The sequence below is a fragment of the Miscanthus floridulus genome, chromosome 10, assembly GCF_019320115.1.
Source record: "Miscanthus floridulus cultivar M001 chromosome 10, ASM1932011v1, whole genome shotgun sequence".
In the NCBI taxonomy this organism is placed as follows: Eukaryota; Viridiplantae; Streptophyta; class Magnoliopsida; order Poales; family Poaceae; genus Miscanthus; species Miscanthus floridulus.
This window is the reverse complement of record NC_089589.1, coordinates 33,368,407-33,382,839: the sequence shown is the minus strand read 5'-3', so window position 1 is coordinate 33,382,839 and position 14,433 is coordinate 33,368,407. Positions and strand designations below refer to the sequence as shown.

Here is a 14,433-nt window from a genome sequence, read left to right as displayed (position 1 = left end):
ATTCTTAATCTCATATAAACTTTCTAAAACTATGTCACACACTTGTGAAATTTGAACTACATTTTGTTCAAACTTTCTCAAATGAAAAAATAGCCTATATAAGGATTGTAGATCTTGATGAGCTGAACAAACTTGGTATTCAAAACTTTTCAATTTGAAACAATCTAGGGTTCCGAAAACTAGTTTGTAGGCGTCAAAATTTAAAAATCATAAATTTGAACCGTCCAAACTATCTCAAATGGAAAGTTGACCAAAACAACAATTGTAGATCTTGATGATTTTAACAAACTTGGTATTCAAAACTTTTCAATTTGAAGTCATTTATAGTTCATAATACTAGAGTCAAAGTGTTGTTTTTTCATTTGACCAAATTTGACTTGGTCAAACTTGCTCAAATGAGACACTAAATGACCTCAGATGAAAAATCTCTGAATACCAAGTTTGATCATCTCAGCAAGATCTACAATTGTTACATAGCTTATTTTCCCATTTGAGAAAGTTTTATCAAACACTAGTCATAAATTCTTGAATCTCATACAGATTTTCTAAAACTATGTCACAACAGTGCATCGTTGTATCATGCGGGCACAACAATGAATTTCTTCTTGACGTATGACCCTTGGTTATGATCTTGTCGTAATCATGGAGTGTCTTCATCATTTAACATGATGCTTGGATCTTTCTTCACTATGAAGGGTGGAATTCGGACATTTCTTTCATAATCTTCTGACATGTCTAACTTGTCTTCAATTCCCACTATATTTATTTTCCCAGAAAGAACTATGTGGCGCTTTGGCTCATTGATCATTGAGTTGATGTCTTCGTTTTTTTCTCTCTTTGATTTTGTAGACATGTCTTTCACATAGAACATCTGACTCACATCGACAGCAAGGACGAATGGTTCGTCTTTGTACCCAATATTGTTGAGGTCCACTGTTGTCATTCCATACTCTTTGTCGACTGTTACCCCTCCTCCGGTCAGCTTCACCCATTGGCACCAGAACAAAGGGACTTTAAAATTAGGTGCATAGCCTAGTTCCCATATATCTTCTATGCGGCCATAATATGTTTATATATTCCCATTTGGATATGTGCCATCTATGCGAACACCACTATTTTGATTGGTGCTCCTTTTATCTTGGGCAACTGTGTAAAATGTATTCCCATTTATCTCGTACCCTTGGTACGTGAGGATATGCCATGATGGTTGCCTAGCCAACAAATACAATTGCTCATCAATATTGTCATCGCCTTGACATTCTTTTCGCAACCAACCACTGAAACTTTCCATGTGCTGACGCCTAATCCAATCTTTAGTCTTCCCTGGAAACTTAGATCATAAGAACTCCTTATGTATTTTGATGTACGGATGCACCAATGACGAGTTCTGAAGAACTGTGTAGTGTGCTTTATTGAAATAATCGTCTTCCATGCCAATATATGTTTTCTTCCCTAAAGTTCCTTTACCACTGAGTCTCCCCTCGTGTCACGATTCGGGAACGCCAATGGTACCTTGATGCTGCTTAGACATTCGAACATGTTGTCCCTCTCTTCTTTGCTAAGCATGTAGCTAGCAGGACTTAAGTAATGACGTCCATCATCTGTCTTCTCTGGATGAAGGTTGTCTCATTCTTGCATGCCCTGCAAGTCCTGGCATGCTTCAAGTGAATCTTTTGGCTTCCCGTACATACCCATGAATCCTAACAGGTTCACACAAAGATTCTTTGTCAGGTGCATCACATCGATTGCGTTGCGGACCTCTAGGACTTGCCAATAGGGTAGCTCCCAAAAGATGGACTTCTTCTTCCACATGGGTGCGTGTCCCTTAGCATCTTTGGGGACAGATTCACTGTCTTGTCCCTTTCCAAATACTACTTTCATATCCTTGACCATTGCGAGTACATCTTCCCTGGTTTGGTTACGAGGCTTCTTCCGGTGGTCTGGCTTACCTTTAAAATGCTTACCTTTCTTTCTTACTTGGTGATTGAAAGGAAGGAATTAACGATGGCCAAGGTACATGACCTTTCGACATCTTTTCAAATATATACTGTCAATGTCATCAAAACAATGTGTGCATGCATTATATCCTTTGTTTGTCTGACCTGAAAGATTACTTAAAGTAGGCCAATCATTGATTGTTACAAACAACATTGCTCGTATGTCAAAGTGTTCTTGTTTGTACTCATCCCAGACACGTACACCTGGTTTGTTCCATAAAACTAGAAGTTCTTCAACTAATGGCTTTAGATAGACATCAATGTCGTTGCCAGGTTGCCTCGGACCTTGGATGAGGATCGGCATCATAATGAACTTCCGCTTCATGCATAACCATGGAGGAAGGTTATAGATACATAGAGTAACTGGCCAAGTGCTATGACTAGTGCTCTGCTCCCCAAAAGGATTCATACCATCTGTACTTAAGGCGAACCTTAAGTTTCTAGCCTCATTTGCAAATTCTGGAAATTCCCTGTCTATCGCTCTCCACTGGGACCCATCAGCTGGGTGTCTCAGCATATTGTCTACCTTACGGTCTTCTTTATGCCACCACAACAACTTTGCATGGTCTTTATTTCTGAACAAATGTTTTAAGCGTGGTATTATAGGAGCATACCACATAACCTTGGCATGGATTTTCTTACGTTGTTCACCCTCGACGTCACTAGGATCATCGCGCCTGATCTTATACCGCGCTGCTTTACATACCGGGCATTCATCCAAATTCTCGTATTCATTGCCATGGTAGAGGATGCAGTCATTAGGACATGCATGTATCTTCTGGATTTTTAATCCCAAAGGGTAGACAACCTTTTTTGCTTCGTACGTAGTGGTGGGCAATTCATTTGGCTTCAGAAGCATCTTCTTTATGAGGTTCAATAAATTCCCAAATGCCTTGTCGGATACACCATTCTTTGCCTTCCACTGTAGCAATTCCAGTGTTGTACCCAACTTTTTTTGCCCCTCTTCAGCCGTCAGGTATAGCAACTTCCTATGATCCTCAAGCATGCGCTCGAACTTAACTTTCTCTTTTTCACTTTCGCATTCTTGTTGTGCATCACGAATGGCATCGCCAAGAGCATCACCGAGATCATCTTCTGCCGCTACCTCTTCTTCATCTCCCCCCATTGTAGTATCATCAAAGGCACCATACTGAGCAATAATGTCATCAATGTCTAAATCTTCTCCTTCACCTTCTTCCATCATGACCCCGCTTTCTCCATGCTTAGTCCAACATATATAGTTTGACATGAAACCTGACTTAAGCAAATGTGAATGAAGACTCATTGAGCTTGAATATTCCTTTAAATTCTTACATATGGCACATGGACAGCACATGAAACCATCCTGCTTATTTGCCACGGCCACACCTAAGAAATAGTGCATGCCCTCAATAAAGTCTTGGGAGCGGCGATCGGCATTGTACATCCAATGGCGTGACATAATCTGCATTACACGACAAATTATGAAAACCTTGAATATAATTAAGTATTTTATTACACAACATAGATGACACACACATGGTTGATTAATTAACTAAGCCTGGCTACAACGTAAGCAATCCCAACGATCACTGAACAAACTAAAACTACAATGCACTTCAGTAACATAATTATTTCGTGACCGTACGCAACTAAAACAGACAAATCATTCTTCTGTTGAATATCAATAAGCTTCTCCTGCTGGCTCACTGCCTCATCATCAGCAGCCGCTACCTCAAGCGCACCTGAATTCTGCACGTATGTAGCATAATCTTCCTCCCAGTACCAACCATCGCATCCATTGCCCTCCCACTGAAATTAAAGCCAAAAAATATTTAGTCAAAAATATTCAAGAAAAGTAGGTCAATTAGCCATAATAATCAAATGCGTAAGAAACTCACATCGCGATCCGGGCACTTGTAGAAAACACGACCCTTGTTGGGTCCTTGTCTCTTGACTCAGTACTCCATCACAATCTTCTTCTTACACTTGCCGTAGATAATGAGAGGGAGTTCTGGCCTCAGTCGTTTCGCAACCGAACGAGAGGCCGAGGATCCGGTACCAGTTGTCATCTACTTTCTATACTTATTTTTGCAAAGTAGTGTAAATGTCACATTTTCTAAAATAATATATTTAAACAAAACTAAAATTATTTATTTATCTAACTAAACCATGAAATATGTACTATGTATAATAGTAAAATACCAAACTATCAAGTGATTTTACTATTATAAATCATCATGTGATTTTGAGCTAAAAATGACATAGAAATCACATAGCTCAAAAACATGTTTCAATAAATAACCATCCGTACTAGTTGACCTTGCTTACGTGATCATCTCAGCGACCATTTCTCCACCGGACGGCACCGTACTTGGCCAAGGAAGAGCTCCGATTCTACGAGGAAAGGAATACGGTCTTCCACGACCGGTGCCGCTCTCCCTCGTAAAATCAAAGCTCCTCCTTGACGTCCGTTACCGCTCGGCAGAGAACATGCTCGTTGAGCTAAACACGGTCCGCAAGTTCAACTAGTACGGATTTTCTACAATTTTCTAACTATTTTCTAAGTTTTTTATTTCATGGAAAAATTAATTCTAAGATCACGTAAGCCGCCGGGGACGAGGATGGCGCGTGCTCCAGCGAGGACGAGCGAGGCGTGATTTTGATGAACTAATTTAACTTTTGTTTATCCAAACATATATGCAAATCATCATGTGATTTTGAGCTAAAAATGACATATAAAATCATAATAAAGTCCAACATATAAAGTTACACATGCATCTACATCGCAAAATGAGATAAGCTACTGATAAAACATAAGAGGATTAAGTTTGTTACCTCCAAAATCGAAGAGCAACACCAATGGAGGGGGAGAGAGCAAGAACAACAGCAAGCTGAAGAACAGAGGCAGTGAGTTTGAATGGAATGGCTCGGGCTCCGGGAGGAAGAAATGAGCTGGTCTATAGGCCAGGATAATTAGTCCCGGTTAGGAGGCCAAACCGGGACTAAAGATTAATCTTTATTCCCGGGGCATCACTGTCGACAGAATATGCTCGGCAGTCCACCGAGGGGTATCCCGCGATGGTAGATTTGTCGGTGGGGGTGCGCGTGATCAGGAACCGGATGGTGACACAAGGCGCAGAGACAGCGATTTAGACAGGTTCGGGCCGTCTGATCGACGTAATACCCTATGTTCTGTGTCTTTGGTGTATTGTATTGAATACATGATGTCGAGTAGAGGACCCCTGCCTCTCCTTATATACTCTGGAGGGGCAGGGTTACAAGTAAAGTATCCTATTTGGTACTATACAATGTCTTGCGGTGCACGCCGAGCAGCGTCGTGCACGCCTTGATCTTGTGGGCCGGGCCACCTCCGATGGTGCGGCCCATGTCTTGGGGGCCATACCCCCACAGTTAGTCCCCGAGCCTGACAGTAGGTGACGCAGTCACGTGGTGCCAGGGTCATAAAGTAGAAGACCAGCTGAGCAGGCAGCCAGTCCTTGGGCGTAGCCTCGAGATGAGAACAAGCACATTCACCACAAGGTGAAGTGTGCCCACTTAGTCCCCGAGCCTACTAGAAGATGAAGAATGAATCTTGTAGCATGGTCAAAGAAGTCTAAAAGCTTGTCGACGTCATCTGACAAGCGCGTATCAAGACCCCAGACGTGCTGCCCAAGATCAGCACCCTGATCCGAACAGCATGGAGCAGCTTGATAGCACACCGACAAGACGTAGCAAGATCCGAGCAGCAAGGGAGTCCCCAGCATCGCTGGCGATGACCGAGCACCGAGGAGCGAGGAGTCCCCGGTGTCGCTGGCGATGTCCGAGCACCGAGGAGCGAGGAGTCCCCAGCGTCGCTGGCGATGTCTGAGCACCGAGGAGCGAGGAGTCCCCGGCGTCGCTGGCGATGACCGAGCATCGAGGAGCGAGGAGTTCCCAGCGTCGCTGGCTATGTCCAAGCACCGAGGAGCGAGGAGTCCCCGACATCGCGGGCGATGTCTGAGCACCGAGGAGTGAGGAGTTCTCGGCGTCGCTAGCGATGTCCAAGCACCGAGGAGCGAGGAGTCCCCGGCGTCGCTGGCGATGTCCGAGCACCGAGGAGCGAGGAGTCCCCGGCGTTGCTGGCGATGACCGAGCACCAAGGAGCAAGGAGTCCCCAGCGTCGCTGGCGATGACCGAGCACTGAAGAGCGAGGAGTCCCTGGCATCGCTGGCGATGATCGAGCACCGAGGAGCGAGGAGTCCCCGGCGTCGCTGGCGATGTCCGAGCACCGAGGAGCGTGGAGTCCCCGGCGTCGCTGGCGATGACCGAGCACCAAGGAGCGAGGAGTCCTCGGCGTCGCTGGCGATGTCCGAGCACTGAGGAGTGTGGAGTCCCCGGCGTTGCTGGCGATGACCGAGCACCGAGGAGTCCTCAGCATAGGCGGCGAAGTCCGAGCACCGACGTAGCTGACGACGTCCGTGCAGTGAAGTGTGCCCACTTAGTCCTCGAGCACGAAGTATCCGTGCGTCGAGGAGTAACCGGCATAGCTGGTGATCAGTTCGATCAACTGGTCGGTGACAGAGTCCATGAACCAAGCGGTCCGACCAGTTGATCGGTGGAGAAGTCCGAGCACTAGGTGGACGATGATCCTGCAATACAAACATGTAGAACGAGTAGTACATGATGTAAAAATAATTGAACTCTGGAGAAAAATCAACAATGGTGATGAAACGGTGTATGCAGTTCGGCGATCAGTTGGTGTGAAAATATATTTATGTTTAATATAAACCGCCCGAACAGTTAGTGTGTAGCTGAGTCTCCAGCCCTAGCTAGCCCATAGTCCATAACGTCGAGCGCGGAGCCCGTGCACGTGTAGGAGGAACAGGCGTGATCAAGGAGCCGCTGCTGACCACCCATAACGCAGAGCGCGGAGCCCGTAGCATGTGTAGGGAGGAGCCGGAGACAGGGCCGTCTCTGAAGGCGTCCGAGCATCAACAGGACTGTTTGAGGGTTCGGAAAATCATTTGAAGAGCAAACATGGAGAAAACAGTTCGGAGAAACATTATGATGATATACGGAGATTGGAGAATATTTAGAAGAATATTAAAACGTGACTTAGCTTTAGACAGAATGTCTGGTCAGCGGCGAATGGTGTTATCTGGTCGGCGACGCGGGTAGCTTGCTTGTAGCTCGGCGGCGATGAGGGATGTCGGTGAGGGCTGTCGAGTAATGATGACGAGACAACGGCGAGGGCCATCGGCGAAGGATGTCGGTGAGGGCCACCGAGCGGTGACGACGAGTCGACGACGAGAGACGTCGGCGAAGGATGTCGGCGAAGGCCGTCGAGCGGTGACGATGAGTCGACGGCGAGGGACGTCGGCGAAGGATGTCGGCGAAGGCCGTCGAGCGGTGACGACGAGCCGACGGCAAGGGACGTCGGCGAAAGATGTCGGCGAAGGCCGTCGAGCGGTGACGATGAGCCGACGGCGAGGGACGTCGACGAAAGATGTCGGCGAAAGCCGCTGAGCGGTGACGACGAGCCGACGGCGAGGGACGTCGGAAAAAGATGTCGGCGAGGGCTATCGGCGAAGGCCGCCGAGGGCAGCGGCGGTGAGTCGTCGACGAGGGACGTCGGTGAAAGATGTTGGCGAGGGCTGTCGAGAGCAGCAACGGCGAGTCGCTTTGGAACCCGATGAGAGGCCCTTGTTGGGACACTCCTTCCTCACCTGGTACTCCATCACAATCTTCTCCTCACACTTGCCGCATGCAATGAGAGGGAGGTCCGGCCTCAGTCGCTTTGGAACCCGATGAGAGGCCGAGGACCCAGAAGTAGTTGACATCTACTCTCTATACTCATTTTTAATATAATATAAATTTCTCATTTTATAAACAAATAAAATTAAAAAAAACTCTAAAATTATCTATATCTCTAAACCACGAAGTGTGCTATGCATGCTAGAAATGAAAGCTGAATACTAGTTTTGAATAACTACTTTAACCTTCCTTCATCCAAATATGCAAACTTTAAAGTGATTTTGAGCTTAAATGGCTTACAAATAAAAAAATCCACCATAAAAAACCACATATATCTAGTCCACAAAATGAGATATGCTACTAATGAAACATGAGAGTATAAAGTTGGTAACCTTTAGAACCGAAGAATCGATGGAGGAATTGAAGAAATCTTGTGATTACCGGTGATGAGGAAGAAGAGAGGCCGGCGATGAAGCAAGAACACTGAGCTCGAAGTGGCTCGGGCTCGGGGAGGAAGAAGGGCTATATAGGAGGGGACCTTTAGTCCCGGTTGGAGACAGAAACCGGGACTAAAGGTCAATTTCTAGTCCCGGACGGAGCCTCCAGCCGGCAGGGGACTTTTACTCCCGGTCGGAGGTACCAACCGGGAGTAAAAGTTGACCTTTAGTCCTGGTTGGTAGCTCCAACCGGGACTAAAGGTCCCCTGCAGCAAAAGCCTGCCGCAATAGCCGTTGGGCAGGGACCTTTAGTCCTGGTTGTAGCTACAAACTAGGACTAAAGGTCTCTCTAGTCCCGGGCGCGAAAAATACCGGGACTAAAGCCAAATTTCGAGCTAGATCAAGGGTCGTTTCTCTACTAGTGTTTCCAAAAAAATTTATCTAACGTTCTTACTCCATGGCCTCAACATCAACAACACATATAAGAGATCTATCGTGCAAGTGTTTCAGTTCATCACATTGTTGACTGTTGAATTGTTGATGTGTGTATGCGTAGTGTCGTGGACCACTCCTTACTTGCGTAGTAGGTTCTTGATGTGACTTTTATTCCACACATAATTTACATGTTTCCCAATATTAATTAGAATTTCTTCTAAATCTTTATGCAAATCTTCTTTAAATCGTCTTAAAGCTTTGTCCCATGGGTCAGATTTCCGATTTGTGAAGTACATGCATACGTACATATTAGCCTGCTGACTCCATGTTGGAGTTTTAGGAGAACTTAGCAACACCGTATACATACTTGTGCTTGATATATGTTGCTAGTAGCACTTATACTTGAAGTATACATAGTTGGCATTGGCTTTTGCATATTATATAATCAAGAATTATAGTATGCACTATGAATACCAATTTAGCCAATTTAATATGTCTACAATCATTATGCTAGCAACACCAACGTGAGAATTCATGTTACTTGTCACGTAATTATTAGAAGCATATAACACATTTGCAGGTTGTACCATAGGCTTGTTATAGTAATATTACAGTGCAGCACCTCGGTACTCTTCTATGGTCAAATCGAACTCTTGATTGATCCATGCTGATCTTCACAATAGTAGTAGTAATACGCAGCACGACATTAGGCAATAACACAAGTGACCAAGAACAGATGTAACCAATACTTTGGTCTGATGCAATGGTAATGACATATACAAGATGATAAAAGAATTAAGCAATTTGGCTAGGGAGAAAATTGGCTGCAACGTGTAGCCGAAACAATCGTTACACAGTAAAGTTGCCAAAGAGTGTGTTGACACAAATCTAGCCTCAAAACCTAAGTGTTAGAACACATGGATTGCAAAAGGATCGTTTTGGCATGAATCTGCATGAACTGGTCAGGCGGGTTTCCTAGGGGTTTTGCTAAAGAATGGTAATTATCATACTTACTTGGTGAAGAGCTGTTATAAGGTTTACGAGCAAAGTAGAAAAGGATACCCCTATTGCCTTTAAGTGACGATGAATGGCTAGTTTTTTTAGCAAACTTGCAAAGAAACTATCAGAACTCTCACCTGGGAGTGACCTCGTTATGGTTTCAACATCGGCGGGTTGCCGCCCTAGGTTTTCCGATAAGTCTAGAATGACATCGGGTCAGAGTGTGAACTATAAGTAGGGGATGAAAATAGGCCAAAGAAGAAAATATGTTAAAAAGTAATATTCACTACTATATTATTATTATTTTTTCTGACACGGGGATTTTTGATTTGCAGAAGTGGGTTGTTCCCCTTCCTCAGCAAGATGGTCTCTGTAAATATAAAATTACAGAGGTGAACTATCTCCCAAAATAGAACAACCGATGCCTTTGAAGTTCACTAGGTATTTTAGGCACTGTTCGTCTAAACGGTCGTTTATCCCGTTTACACACTGTTTAAACTTTACACGGTGGCACACCATTTCCGTTTAATCGGTTGTTTTGACCGTTTAAACACCCGTTTTGCTCGAATAATAAGCTAAACGGCAGGTGACCGACTGTTTACCGTTTAGCGTTTAGGATAACATTGATTTTAGGACTCTTGGATAATTTTGGACCTCCTTTTGTAAATAAATGAGGCTATCTCCAAAAATTCATTTTGTTATAGTGATTCTTCTCAATCTAACGTGGCTTGTCCTTATAGGAGTCGAAACTCCTTATAGGAGTCGAAACTCACTACGGGAAACAGTGAAAATGCCGAGTGCTTTATGTTTGCTGAGTGCATTATATCAGGCACTCGGCAAACAACCGCTTTGCCGAGTGTTTCCTCTGAGACACTCGGCATACTATTACATTCGGCATATTTATGATTTGTCGAGTGTCAACACTCGGCAACCATCAGACACTCGGCATATTTAATATTTACCGAGTGTCAACACTCGACCTCTATGGGACACTCGGCAATAACCAACACGTGACCCGCGCATGCGCCGTCCTAACGGACGGCGTGCCGGCCGTTAGTACTTCGCCGAGTGTCCGTTAGAGGCACTCGGCGAAGTACGTGTTTGCCGAGTGTTTTCTGCTGGCATTCGGCGAAGTATATGGGTTTGCCGAGTGTTTATGGAGACACTCGGCAAATCCAAAACTATTTTTTCCTCCTCGACCCTCCACATTTTTTCTACTCCCCACAAACGACATTTGGTACTGCATGTTAAAAGTTGGTCTATTTCTTGGTCTATTTGCTATATTTAGTGAATTAATTTCATTTTGAGTAATTTATTTATTTAAGTGAAATTTCAACTGCAAGTGATTGAAATAATAGAATAAAATGAGTGGAAAAATCATATTCATGTCATTGAGTCCGGATTGATGTCTCATGCAGGAAATGAAAAGAAATTTCAAACATTTTGTTCAGGAAACACGACCACGAACGTGTGTCCAAATGATTTTTAAATTCTAGAAAAACCAAACGAAGTCTGAAAATCACGAGATTTGCCAACATGTCATAATATCATATGTGGAGGCTATGGTAAAAAAATTGAGAATGTTTTGCACAATTTGTGACGTATGATGCTTACAAACGGAAGCATCTCCGAAGAAGATTCGTAGAACTTAGAAGGATCCGGTAAGATTTAGAGTCCAGGTGACATGTGAATTGGGGTTTGAGTTCAAAAATTTTTGTATAGGCAATACACAACATAGATTGGTTCATGTCAAATTTTGACAATTTTTCGGATCCGTTTGATATTTTTTATTTATTAATTGTAATTATAGAATTTTAGTTGATATAAATTAATTTTGAGCTATAACTGTATGAAATAATGAAATAATATTAGTAGAAAAAACAAATATGCATTTTTGAGTGAATTTGACAAGTTTTTTTCAAAATATATAGGAAAAAAGTTACTAAAACCAGCTATTAAAGGTATACATGAAATATTAGCGTAATTTGCCGAGTGTTTCTATATAACACTTGGTAAATTAGCTCTTTGTCGAGTGTCTTCTACAAAACACTCGGCAAAATCTGGGTGCTGGCCCACTGCCAGGCGAGTAGACCTTTTGAAAAATAAAAAAGGGGGTATGCCGAGTGTCAGATCGCGGGCACTCGGCATACCCCCTAACAGTTAACCCGGTGCGACCCCGCATGCCACACACACACGCACACAACGCACACATGCCATAGACACACGTCGTGACCACCCGACCCCGTCCTGCCGGCGCCCCCGCCCCCGCTCCATCCCCCGGCGAAGCCCCCCAGCGGCGCCCTCCTGGCCCCGGTGGCGCGACCCTGCCCGGCTCGCGGCAGCTCCACCCGGTGGCGCGCCCCCGCCCCCGGCGTCGCCCTCTCGGCCCCGGCGTGCCACGCCCGTGGCGGCTCCACCCGGTGGCCCCCCCCCCCCACACACACATCGGCGGCGCCTTCCCGGCCCCGGCGCGCCACGCCCATGGCCCGGCCATCCCCCGGTGCGCCACGCCCGCGCCGTCCTAGGTAATTCTAAAATTTTTGTTGTTCTAATTAATTAGAAACAAAATTAGAAATTAGAAATTTGAAAAGCAATTAGAAATTTGAAATTGGAAATTTGAAATTTGAAATTTGAAATTAGAAATTAGCAATTAGAAATTTGAAATTAGAAATTAGAAATTAGCAATTAGAAATTAGAAATTTAAAAAGCAATTCTTAAATTTTTGTTGTTCTAGTTAATTAGAAACAAAATTAGAAATTAGAAAGATGATTTAGAAAATAACTTAGAAATTTGAAAAGCAATTAGAAATTAGAAATTATAAAAAGGTAGGATGAATTAGAAATTAGAAAAGAAATTAGAAAGTGATAGAAATGGACTTTTTTAGAGAAGATTGAGAGGTAGTAGGATGTCTATAGAGATGATATGACTTTTTTTTAGAAATTAGAAAAGGATAAACCATGAATTATTTGCTTTCTTGTGAGCTATATGTGGTTGTCGGTCATCGTGTCGTTCTGTTGGTGTGGATGTGGTTGTTGGCCATCATGCCGTTATATTTGATGTAGGTTTGGGAAACCGCCCCGTGCAGGGGAGGTGCTACCAAAATTTCGACTTGACACTACTATGTTCATTTTCTTGCAGGAGAGACTCACAAGGACCGTCCTTGACTCATCACTTTGCCGGATAGCAAGGTGAGGCATCATACACCTCTCTTTTTGTTTGATGTTCGTATATCTCATAACCTAGTTAGGCGTCTCCTGTTCGAAAGAGATACGGTTGGAAATATGTAAATTTTTGCATAAATTATAACAATATCTGTTTCGAATTGTCCACATTTTTTGGAAAGCCCGATGTTTAGCGGGTTTAGTTTTCATGGTCTACTCCGATCCGAGATAGAGTTTCGGCAGCAGCTCCCTATTGTTCTCCGAATACACAATCTCCCTTCTGGGACGTGTATTTGGAGAACAACGTGGAGGTGCTGCCGAAATTCTATCTCGGATCGGAGTAGAGCATGGAAACTAAACCCACTACACACTCTCGGAGGAGGCAAGAAGCATGGTCGGTATTGGATTGGCGATAGCGTAATCGACACGGCCCCTACTCCCACTCTCTCCCAGATCCGAGCAAGGAGCACGGGCTCGAGCCCAGCGATACGACCATGGCCGACCACTGCACAGTTCCAGATAGAGACTCTTCAGGTTCTTTCTCTTCCATTCATCATTCGTTGGTTCTTATGTACTTTAGCTTTGCATTGCTTTGCATTGTAATATTGCGATGAAATATTTTAGGCCCAGGTGGAAGCAGAAAAGAAGCAACGGGAGGAGATGGAGGCGAGGGTGGAGCGGTTAGAGGCCGAGCGGCAGAGGATGGAGGAAGAAAATCGGATGAGGATGGACCAGATGTTCCAATACATGCAGAATTTTGCTTCAAGCATGGGTCAATCTTTGCCACCGCCACCGATGCTATTCCCTTCACGTCAGCCACCCACAACTACTCCTGTGAGTCACTTGACACATTAGATTGAATACTTTAACTTAGACAAGTTCCTTAGTTAGCTCAAATGATATCAATATTGTCTCACACATGTCTTTTCCTATGTGCAGAATCAATCAGCGGCTTCGAATACTCAACCACAAGACCCGGATCAGTCGCAGTGGTTCCAAGGGCCTCCTCCTCAGTGACTTGTGGATTATTTGTGCATTACTTGTTTAAACTAGAACTTGTGGATTACTTTCTCGAATAAACTAGAACTTATTTGTGTGCCTGTGATGCTTAATATATGTCTGTGATGTAATATACATGCCAATGATTTTTATTGGAGAGGGGTCCTTTACACGTAACAAAACAGTAAAAACAGGGGGGTTTTGGACAGGTTGCCGAGTGTAACACTCGGCAAAGAGATCCTTTGCCGAGTGTTTTGGCTTTAACACTCGTCAAAGAGCCCAGTTTCTGTTTTTCTGGCAATTTTTTGCCGGGTGTGCAATGTTTGCCGAGTGTTAAAGCCAAAACACTCGGCAAAAACATAGATGTTTGCCGAGAGTATTGGCTTTAACACTCGGCAAAAACGTAGTAAAATGGTGCGGGGTGACCCCTCTTTGCCGAGTGTCGGAGGCTTGGCACTCGGGAAAGTTGAAGATGTTTGCCGAGTGTCTTCCGTCTGACACTCGGCAAACTCTCTGTTACCGTGGACGCTGTTAACCCCCTTTTCGCCGAGGGTTTAACTTCGCCGAGTGTTTTTTGACACTCGACAAACCTTTTGTCGAGTGGCCGATATTTGACACTCGGCAAACATCTGTTTGCCGGTGGAAAATTGGCCGAGTGCTAGTCGACGAGTGTTACACTCGGCAAAGTCT

General features: G+C 44.4%; 1 protein-coding gene across 1 annotated transcript in view; it reads left to right on the top strand.

The window, feature by feature from the left end:
- LOC136486473 (SWI/SNF complex subunit SWI3C homolog) overlaps nt 1–14,433 on the top strand; it is a 112,701-nt gene that overhangs the window by 64,822 nt on the left and 33,446 nt on the right. The window lies entirely within an intron of this gene.